Raw genomic sequence first — 8,604 nt, forward strand, 5'->3', positions numbered from 1 at the left:
GGAAGCAAGTGAATCACTGCCCAAGTGTGTTACCCCCATCCAGATGTCCCTAAGGGCATAGAATCATAGAATGGCTTGGGTTGGCAGGGACCTTAAACATCACCTAGTTTCAACCCCTCTGCTATGGTTAGGGACACCTTCCACTATCCCAGGTTGCTCCAAGCCCCATCCAACCTGGCCCTGAACACTTCCAGGATTGGGGCAGCCACAGCTTCTCTGGGCAACCTGTGCCAGGTCCTCACCACCCTCGCAGGGAAGAATTTATTCTCAATATGCAATCTAAATCTGCCCTCTGTTAGTTTGAAACCATTTCCCCATGTTTTATCACTACCTCCCCTTGCTCGCAGTCCCTCTCTGGCTCTCTTGCAGACTCTCTTTTGGTACCGGGGGCAGGAGCAGTGGGTCCATACGCCGGGCTCATGGCAGAGCATTTGATGCAAGCAAAGGTCTCTCTGCTGCCCCATTGCCATGAGCAGCTGCCCCTGGCAGGGCTTTCCCGTGGTGCTGTCTGGAAAACCGCTCTCTGTCTCCTCTCTTTCCTCTGGCAGCAGCACAGGAATTCTGCTACAGCCGCAGGGATCGCTGCCCGCTGCCTCGCTCTTGCCGGCAGCACAGAAGGATTTCCTCTTGCTTTGACTGCAGCACGGGTTGTTTCTCGGTGGGATGCTGCTCCTGGCTGTCCCTGACGTGGTTACCGAGGGTGCTGTGGAAGCCGCAGGCACGGAGGACAGCTGGAGCCAGCGGCTGTTTTCCCCGTGGAGCACCGTGCTGTGAGGCCCCGCACAGACACAGCGTGGCACTCTTTTCCAGAGCACCGTGCCTGATCCCGCGCCAGATCCCATCCCTGACCTCGCCAGCAGAGTGAGGCGGCCCCGGTGCTCTCCCAGCCCCACTTACCCCCGTGCATACCCCACTCCAGCCCCCCCGGACACTCCAGCCACTCTGGCTGATGACCCTCAAGCTTGAGGCTGGTGCTCTGCTCGACACCAGAGTCAGAGACCTGCAGCTGCCTGAGCCACCCCAGGGCTCAGCCCCAGGACTGTGTTCAGAGGATGCTCAGAGCATGATGTGTGTGCCTGCGCATCATGAATGTTTTGCAGAAAGACCAGCTAGGAAATAGTTTACAGGGGAGTATAATCTTCATTTTTAATCCTAGAAGAACTGTTTGCATGTGACTTGGAGGTACTGTTGGTTTCACTTGGTATTGGGGAATATAGTCTGCTTTTTCATGGTGGATGTTGCCCTAATCTGAGTGAGGATCCAGATGTGACAGCTGAGGCTTCAGGAGATGGAAATGCAACCAAACCAATCCAGAGGAAAGAGACACCCAGCCACCTCTCCCCCAAAAAAGCCCTGTTGGTGCCTGGGGTAAAATATGCATTGTGGCCAGGAAAGAGCTTTTTCAGCCTAGAAAAACCCAAGGAGCTGAACTTGGCCTTGGCCCAAGGTGGCTGGTGATGTTGGACAAGTCTCCTGGTACTTTATGGTGGGTGCAACAACACTCGTAGCCCTCCAGGAGCAATGTCCTGGGGGCAAACAGCTTCAGGCCCACCAGGACCACCCAAAAGAGAGGGACTAGCACTGCTCTCCCCACTCCAGGAGAATGATGGTTGCAGCTTCAATTTAAATAATTGTTACCAGGGTTTCAGCAGTGACTCATTGGTCTTCCCTTGTTAGAAGGGAACTATCTGGGGACACACCCTGCTCCGTGTTGCCAAGGCACTTCGACTAAAGGGACTTTCTGCACCTCCTTCTGCTCCTTCCTCTCGCCTTTTTTTTTTTCCAAAATAGCCCTGGCTTGGCAGAACATCTCAGCTCTGTGGGCACAGACAGGGTGCATGTGCACAGGGCTGACTGCACCTCAGACTCTGCCATGGCAGCTGGACTCTTGAATTTTTGCTCTTAGTTTTAACAGAGATGGGGAAGAGATCGTTTTGCTGGACCACTGAGCATCTTGTGGATCAATCCATACAGCTTTGTCACCAGGATGTCATCTGCATCCTGAGGTCCCAGCAAGGCAGATCAGTGTTTGGTTCACCTTGACCAGGTGGGCACCTTGAGGAAGGGCAAATATGGGATGGTGAGACAGGAGGGGAATTAACTCATTTAAGATGTTTTAATTTTCAGAATCCTTCCAGGCTTAAACCATGTTTTCATTTTCAGTATTTTCTTCTGTTTTCTTTCCAACAACTGGTTTGGAAGGCTGTTCTACCAATGAAATAGGAACAAAATTGTGTTTTCCCCCACTCCTTGACAGTGGCTGTCTGCCATCAGCAGTGGCAGTCTGGGCTAGGTTTGTTTAATTCATCCTTAGTCTCCAGGCAGCACAGGGAGGCTCAGGAGATGGAGGAGGAAACCTCTTCTCCTATATAAGAACATTTCCTTCCATGTGCTGCTGGATTTTGTTGTCCATAACAAAGTCCCTCCTCAGCATGGAAAACAAAACCCAAGAAGAAAATACGAACCTCATCTTTTGGGACCAGCGTCCTAGAAGGACCTCACTTTAAATCCCCTCCGAAATTTGAGGAACATGTATTTTACATACGATATTATAAAAACGTGGTAAATATTTAATTTTATTTTTATTAAATACTAAATTGATGATGGCTGACACTTTATTAAAGTGTCAAAGTGAGTGTTCCTACATTCTAATTACTTATTCTAACAAGGAGGCAGCCTCGTTGTGAGCCGCGTGTGCCGGCGCGCGCAGGCGAGGGGCGCTCCTGTTAAGTAACACCTATTAAACTATCATTTGCACCTAGAGGCATCTCATTAATATCTCAACTGGTGAGACTGCGCTGCCAGTGCCTACCTGACCCGGGGCGTTGACAGGAGAAATGGCTCCGGGAGGCCTTTCCTCGCTCCAGGCTTTCCTGTACAAATAATTCCTATAAAATTAATAACGACTATTCCACTTAATTGAATTCCTGATAAATGAAGATTCTTCCAGGCCCCTGTTAAAAGCATCCAAGATGCAGGAGAAGCGCTGCACCGCATTCTGGGGACAGTTTTGTTCTTTCCCTCTCTCCCATTCTTGCTTCCTTTGTCTCTCCAAGCCTCTTTCCACCCTATTCATGTTTCCCGCTACTGCCTCCTTATCACTCTTTCCCTTCATTTCCTGACCATGCCTTCTCTTTTCTGCAGCAGTTTCCTTTCTGATCTCCCATTTGATTCCCTTCCACTTCTCTGGCTCTGCCTGGATCTATATTTATGGCTACTTGATGACTAATTTTCCTTCTGGAGCCTTCTTCTTCTTTCCTCTCTTCTCCTTCCATCTTAATTTCCCTTACAACCCTCTTCCATCTGGCTCTTCATCTCACGAGTAAGACCTGTTTCTCATAGGGTTCCTTCCAGGCCCTGAAATGGTTGTCTTAGAGGAATCTCCTCGCTGATGTGAGATCCCTATTGGATGAGGTTGTGGCATTCAAGAGCTGTCCAGTCACCAAGATGATATGTCCTCCCCCAAAGTGGAGTCTGTCATCCTCAAAAATTTGTGGAACATGCATTCATCCCACCTTCCCCATGGATGGAGAGATACCTGTGTGGAGAGCAGATTGTCCTCAAGACAGAGTTCATATGGCCACGACTTGGATGCCAAATCATTACAACAGAGGTAAGGGGCCTCTGTGAGGGACATGTTGGAGATTTAGGGCTTTCTGTTGCATTGCAGGGCTGCTTTTAACATCATTTGTTCTGTTCCTGAAAGTAAAGGAGCTGCCTTGTTACTCTTATCTTGTGCAGCTGCACTACTGGCACTGGAGTTTGTTCATAAGTTACTGGGGTTTGCTTTTGTCATTCCTTCAATAAATATAAAAATAACCACTAAAAAATTCCATTCTATTTTTATTTTATTCCAATTAGAAAAACAAACTTGAAACTAGGCTTAATATTAAAAACACTGACTCGAGATTCAAAGCAAGCAACTTAAAAATAAATAAATACATAATGGAAAAAATATCATTAAATAACACATGAATAACAAGTAATGGGATTTTAATCTTCTTGCTAGGCGAGGCTACTCCTTCAGCACTAAAGGTGACTCACAAGCAGCACCACTCTAGGAAAGTTAAAAGTGATAATTCGACAAGACTAGAGGATTGTGTGGGACTCAAAGGGATGAAACAGCCTTGCAGGGGCTCTCCTTCCTCTGTCTCTTAGTGATGAATGAAAGTGGAAAGCCAGATCAATTCAGAGCTGCTGAAAAATAAAAGATGATCACGTCTTCATGAACACCCAGGTAGGCTGGAAATCACTGCCCCGCGATGCCGTGATGCTGAAAGCTGAGCAGAGTTCAAAAGGAGGCTCAGCATTTTTATGGGTAACTATATCCAGTCTTGTGGGAATTATTTTATATATACATATATAAATCAAATAAAATAACAACACCCGGTGAAGGGGCCTGGAGAACATCTCTGTCTGCCTGCACTGGGTCTCAACTAACCATCAAAGTCGATTACTCTCAAAACAGGGTTTCTTCCACCAACTTCTGCTGCCTCCAGTGGTGGAGCTGAGATGAAGCCTGAGACCTCTGGGGCACCCAGAATTGGGACTGTTGTGCTCAGAGTTTGCACTCGAGTAGTGTGTTTCTTATCACATACTTCTGTGGAGACATCCAGAACAGATTGAGATGAAGATGTGAAAGGAAGAGGATAAGTCAGGGATGGAAAAGATTGGTCTTATGGTGGTGGTGGGAAAGCCAGAAGGGAGGAAGGGGAATATTTGAAAGGAGAAGCAGGTGGAGAAGGAAAGGGATTTATTTTGGCAGGTAGTAGGAGGATGTCAGAGGCCAGTTCGGACAGATGAGAACCTCCCACTGAAATCCAATGGCAGTTACTTGGGGCAAGTCTTTATCAGCAAAGCAGAAAAACTGATTCTTTTGATTAGAGCAAATTGGTGTTGGTACTGTGCTGGTGGGTGAGCTAGGAAACCAGAAACTGGCAAATAGGAGCAGTGAAAAAGCAAGGCAGGAAATAAGAAAAATTTTATGTAAGCAAAGGAGAAGTGTGGAGAGCACTTGGACTGATCAAACTATATGTGTAGGGTGGTTTACACATTTTAGTCTAAAGGAGGTGACAACCCACAGTCGTGAAGACTGGAAGAGGAGGTACCTGCTGGTGAATTTGCTTCATGTGCAGAGAGGACAGGCAGGAGTGGCAGGAGCAGGGAACAGGCACCGTGTTGCCTTCCCCATCTCGCAGCTGGTCATTGTTGTGGGTATAATTTAAGGCAGAACTTGGGCCTTCTCACATATTTCATTCACTCCCTTGATTTTAATTGATCCTGTTATGGGCATTTCAACTATTTCATGAGCCTGTGGTGCCTGGTTTCCCAGGTCAGAGGGAGGTGAGTGCTGTTCCTCTGCCAGAGGGGAAGGCAGTGCTGCCTGTGGGATGGAGAGAGGGCTCTGAGTCCATGCTGAACATGTATGGACCTTGTAATATTTCTACAGCAGCTTTACCTGCCTTGGTTCACCCTTCATTTCTCTCTAACATCTCTCTTTCTTTTCTCTGTTTAGAAAGTTTATATACTCCTGGCTTTTGCAGGAGCACAGTCTGCTCTCATTTGCATTTAGCTCTGACACCATCTCAGCCAGGAGGCTAAGTGGGGCTTCAATGTGTTGCTTGGCTGAAGGGATGGGTTTGGGGTGGCTCAGAATGCTGGATCTCCCTGTCCCCATTGTGCAGGGTCCCCAGGGCTGGCACACACGGTTTGGGCAGCAGCACTGCAGCAGAGCACGGGGCAGAGTGCTGCAGTTTGAGGTGCAGGACTGGGGTGCCATGCCCCAGTGGGCAGTCAGGTGTGTGTCCCACTGCTTGCATGGCAGTGGATGGACCAGGCTGGTCAGAGGTACAGCTGCCCGGCCTCAGATCAGTGTTTATTTTTCAGGCTGAAAGGAAGCTTGTGATCCCAAAGCCCTCTGTGTTTAGCCAGACCTCTCATTCACTTGCAAAGGAAACCCATGTCAGCCGCTCCCCTTTGTCTCCCCTGAGCTATTGCTTTGAATCTGAAAGGATTGGGTGCAGATTTCAAGGGATGTTCAGACAAAGGCTGTTTGAACAGCACTTGTGTAAATAATCCATGAAAAACTCTTTGAATAACGTCAATGAAATTTTCTCTGAATTTGCTATTCTTTTTCTCCAGTGGCAGAAAGAAGTGAAAGTCAGGAAAGGGAGGAGAGTCGGAGGAAGGGAGGGAGAAAGGGAGGAAAGGGGTGGGAGAAGGACTGACACTTTTTTCTCTCTGCCAACTTCTCTCATTGCCAAGTAGCTTGGCTTAGAAAAAAAAAAATCTCTTTGTTATCTTCACAGCTTTAGGAATAATTTCATAAGGGGCCTCTGTGTCCTCAAACTTCTCCGTACATTAAATGTAAGGGGACACCCTAGTATTTTGCCCAGCAAGAGTAATGTCGAGCCAGTTAATTATTAGCCGTATGGTTTAATGTTCACTTGCTGTACATATGCACGAAACAATTCCCCTTTAGCACGTCGTTTAGTTTGCATTAAAATGGAGATAATTGTTTTGATGCCAAATGTTCCCGTCCCACCTCCCCCATCCCTCTTCATACAATTTATACAAATTATAGCCTCAAACAAGAGGGACAAAAAGTCTTTGATTTGGTTCCTTTTGAAGATATCCAAATTGAATCGCGTGCTGTGTTTGGGGACACCTTAGACAGGGCTGGGCGAGGAGGGGGACGGGGGGATCTGCGGTGCCTCCCCCGGAGCGACCTGGGGTGGGACGGGGAGGCTGCGCCAGCTCGGGGAAGGGGCTGTGGGGGCTCTCGGCTTCTTCGGGAGCCGGTTCAGTGGATGTCCAGGAGATGGAGCAGTGTTTCTGTGGCCTCTGCCGCCGGTGCCCCTAACGAGCCAGTCTGTCTGAACTCGGAATGAATTTTGTTCCCTTTTCATCACTCTCTGATGTCCAGCTGCTCCTGTCAACACCTTCTTATAGCATGTAATTCATCGCTCAGAGTGACAGCTGGGGCCGTGGGGCTGGGACCAGCTCCTCCTGCCATCGGCTGCACCCAGAGAGGGTCCCTGGCCAGAGCAGGGGCTTCCCTCGCCCCCTCCCCGCACCTGGGGCTCACAACTCTCCAAAGGATTCCCCAGACAAACCCGGGAGCAGCCCGGCTCGCCCTGAACCCCTCCTGCTCTAACTGGGGAACCTCTGGTGGGGGCTTTGTGGGGAGCATCTTCCAGCCCCCCTCCCCAGTGGGTGCTGCGGGGCTGGGGGAGGCTGAGGAGAAGGGAACGAGGCAGTGCTGCGAGGAGGGAGGATGGCCGAGGCTATGCCGGCAGCTCCTGCAGGATGCAAAGCCACGTGGGCTGCGACCACCCAGTCCTTTTATTCCCGGGGTTTAACTTATTTTGATTGTACGTCAAAGCAGGAGCAACCTTGTCCTCAGATTTATGGGCTTGCACCCAAATTACGAATAGTGGCTGTCACCCCCTGCATCCCCGAGGCACATCTCACAGGGAGATGCTTTGCTAATGTGCACAAAAACGTGCAGCTTCCTTTTGTACCAATCCCCCTACCCAAATGTCCTCTTCCCTACCAACCAGTTTCTGATAATTATCCTTTAACTCAGCACTTCTGCCTTCGATTCTCCCCCCCAGCTTCCTGCCTTCCCATAATTTATTCTATATTTCACCCATTTCTTGTCCTCATTTATAATTCTTCTTTATTTTATTACTTTGCATAATTTCCTTTTAGGATTTGTCATAAAATAAATTCTGCCACCTCTGTCTTCTCACTTCTGCTCTCAAGTGTCAGTGAGCGCTCTCCAGAAGCCGTTTCCAATGCCTGTGCTGGAGTTACCCCAGTCTTGGAGGATCAGGAAACAACCTCAGTTTCAGAAAGGCCTTCCCAAATGTGTCAGCATCCTGAACAACATTTGGAAAGCAGACCCTGAGTGTAAATCCAGGGTGAACCTCCAGCCAGGTTCTTTTGCTGTGGTGAAATGCTGACATGGGCAGAATCATCATCATATGATTGAGCTAACCTGAGTCAAAAATACTGATGACTAAGTGAATGAGGAAGCTGAGGAGAAAAACTGCTGACATATTGATGTCCAATCTGTCCTGGAACGTATGAAAGCACGTGGGGAAACTGAGGCACGGAGATCTAATCCAAATTCTCCAAGGTGTGAGATGCTTGGCTCTCTTTAAAATTAAAGGGACAGAGACATCTGACATTTTTGACAGTTTGTGTCTGATTCACCAGTTCAAAGTCACACAGGACACTTGTAGAGAGGTAATAAAGAAAACTGAATGCAAATTTTCTGTGGTTTATCCCAGAATCTGAATCGTTTAGTTGAAATGTGACCCATCATGAGGAAGAACAGAAGGCTTGGATAAGCTGTTCTATGTTTCAGCGAACTCCATCTCATAGGAAAATAGAAACTATTTATGTGGAGTTAGAGTCCAAATGCTATTGTCTGCTGGTACATTTCCTGGAGAAGAAGGTGAACCTACCACATCCATTGATCAGCCCCAGATAAATGAATTTCCAGTTTCCTCTATGGAGTGGAAATATGAAATTTGCTCACCAGCTTCTGTGCAGGAGAACCATAGGAGGATTTGGGAGAACTATAGGAATACTGAT

General features: G+C 48.1%; 1 long non-coding RNA gene across 1 annotated transcript; it reads left to right on the forward strand.

Annotated features, from left to right (window-relative positions):
• Positions 1-3,343: 3,343 nt before the first annotated feature.
• On the forward strand, positions 3,344-7,752 carry LOC120325317. The gene is made up of 3 exons (XR_005567251.1): positions 3,344-3,613; positions 4,010-4,237; positions 7,714-7,752. It is a non-coding gene; the product is annotated as an uncharacterized LOC120325317 (long non-coding RNA).
• The last annotated feature ends 852 nt before the right edge of the window (positions 7,753-8,604 follow it).

Source organism: Pipra filicauda, unplaced genomic scaffold (genome assembly GCF_003945595.2).
Source record: "Pipra filicauda isolate LSUMZ 115617 unplaced genomic scaffold, ASM394559v2 scaffold129_size2064235_pilon, whole genome shotgun sequence".
NCBI lineage: Eukaryota > Metazoa > Chordata > Aves > Passeriformes > Pipridae > Pipra > Pipra filicauda.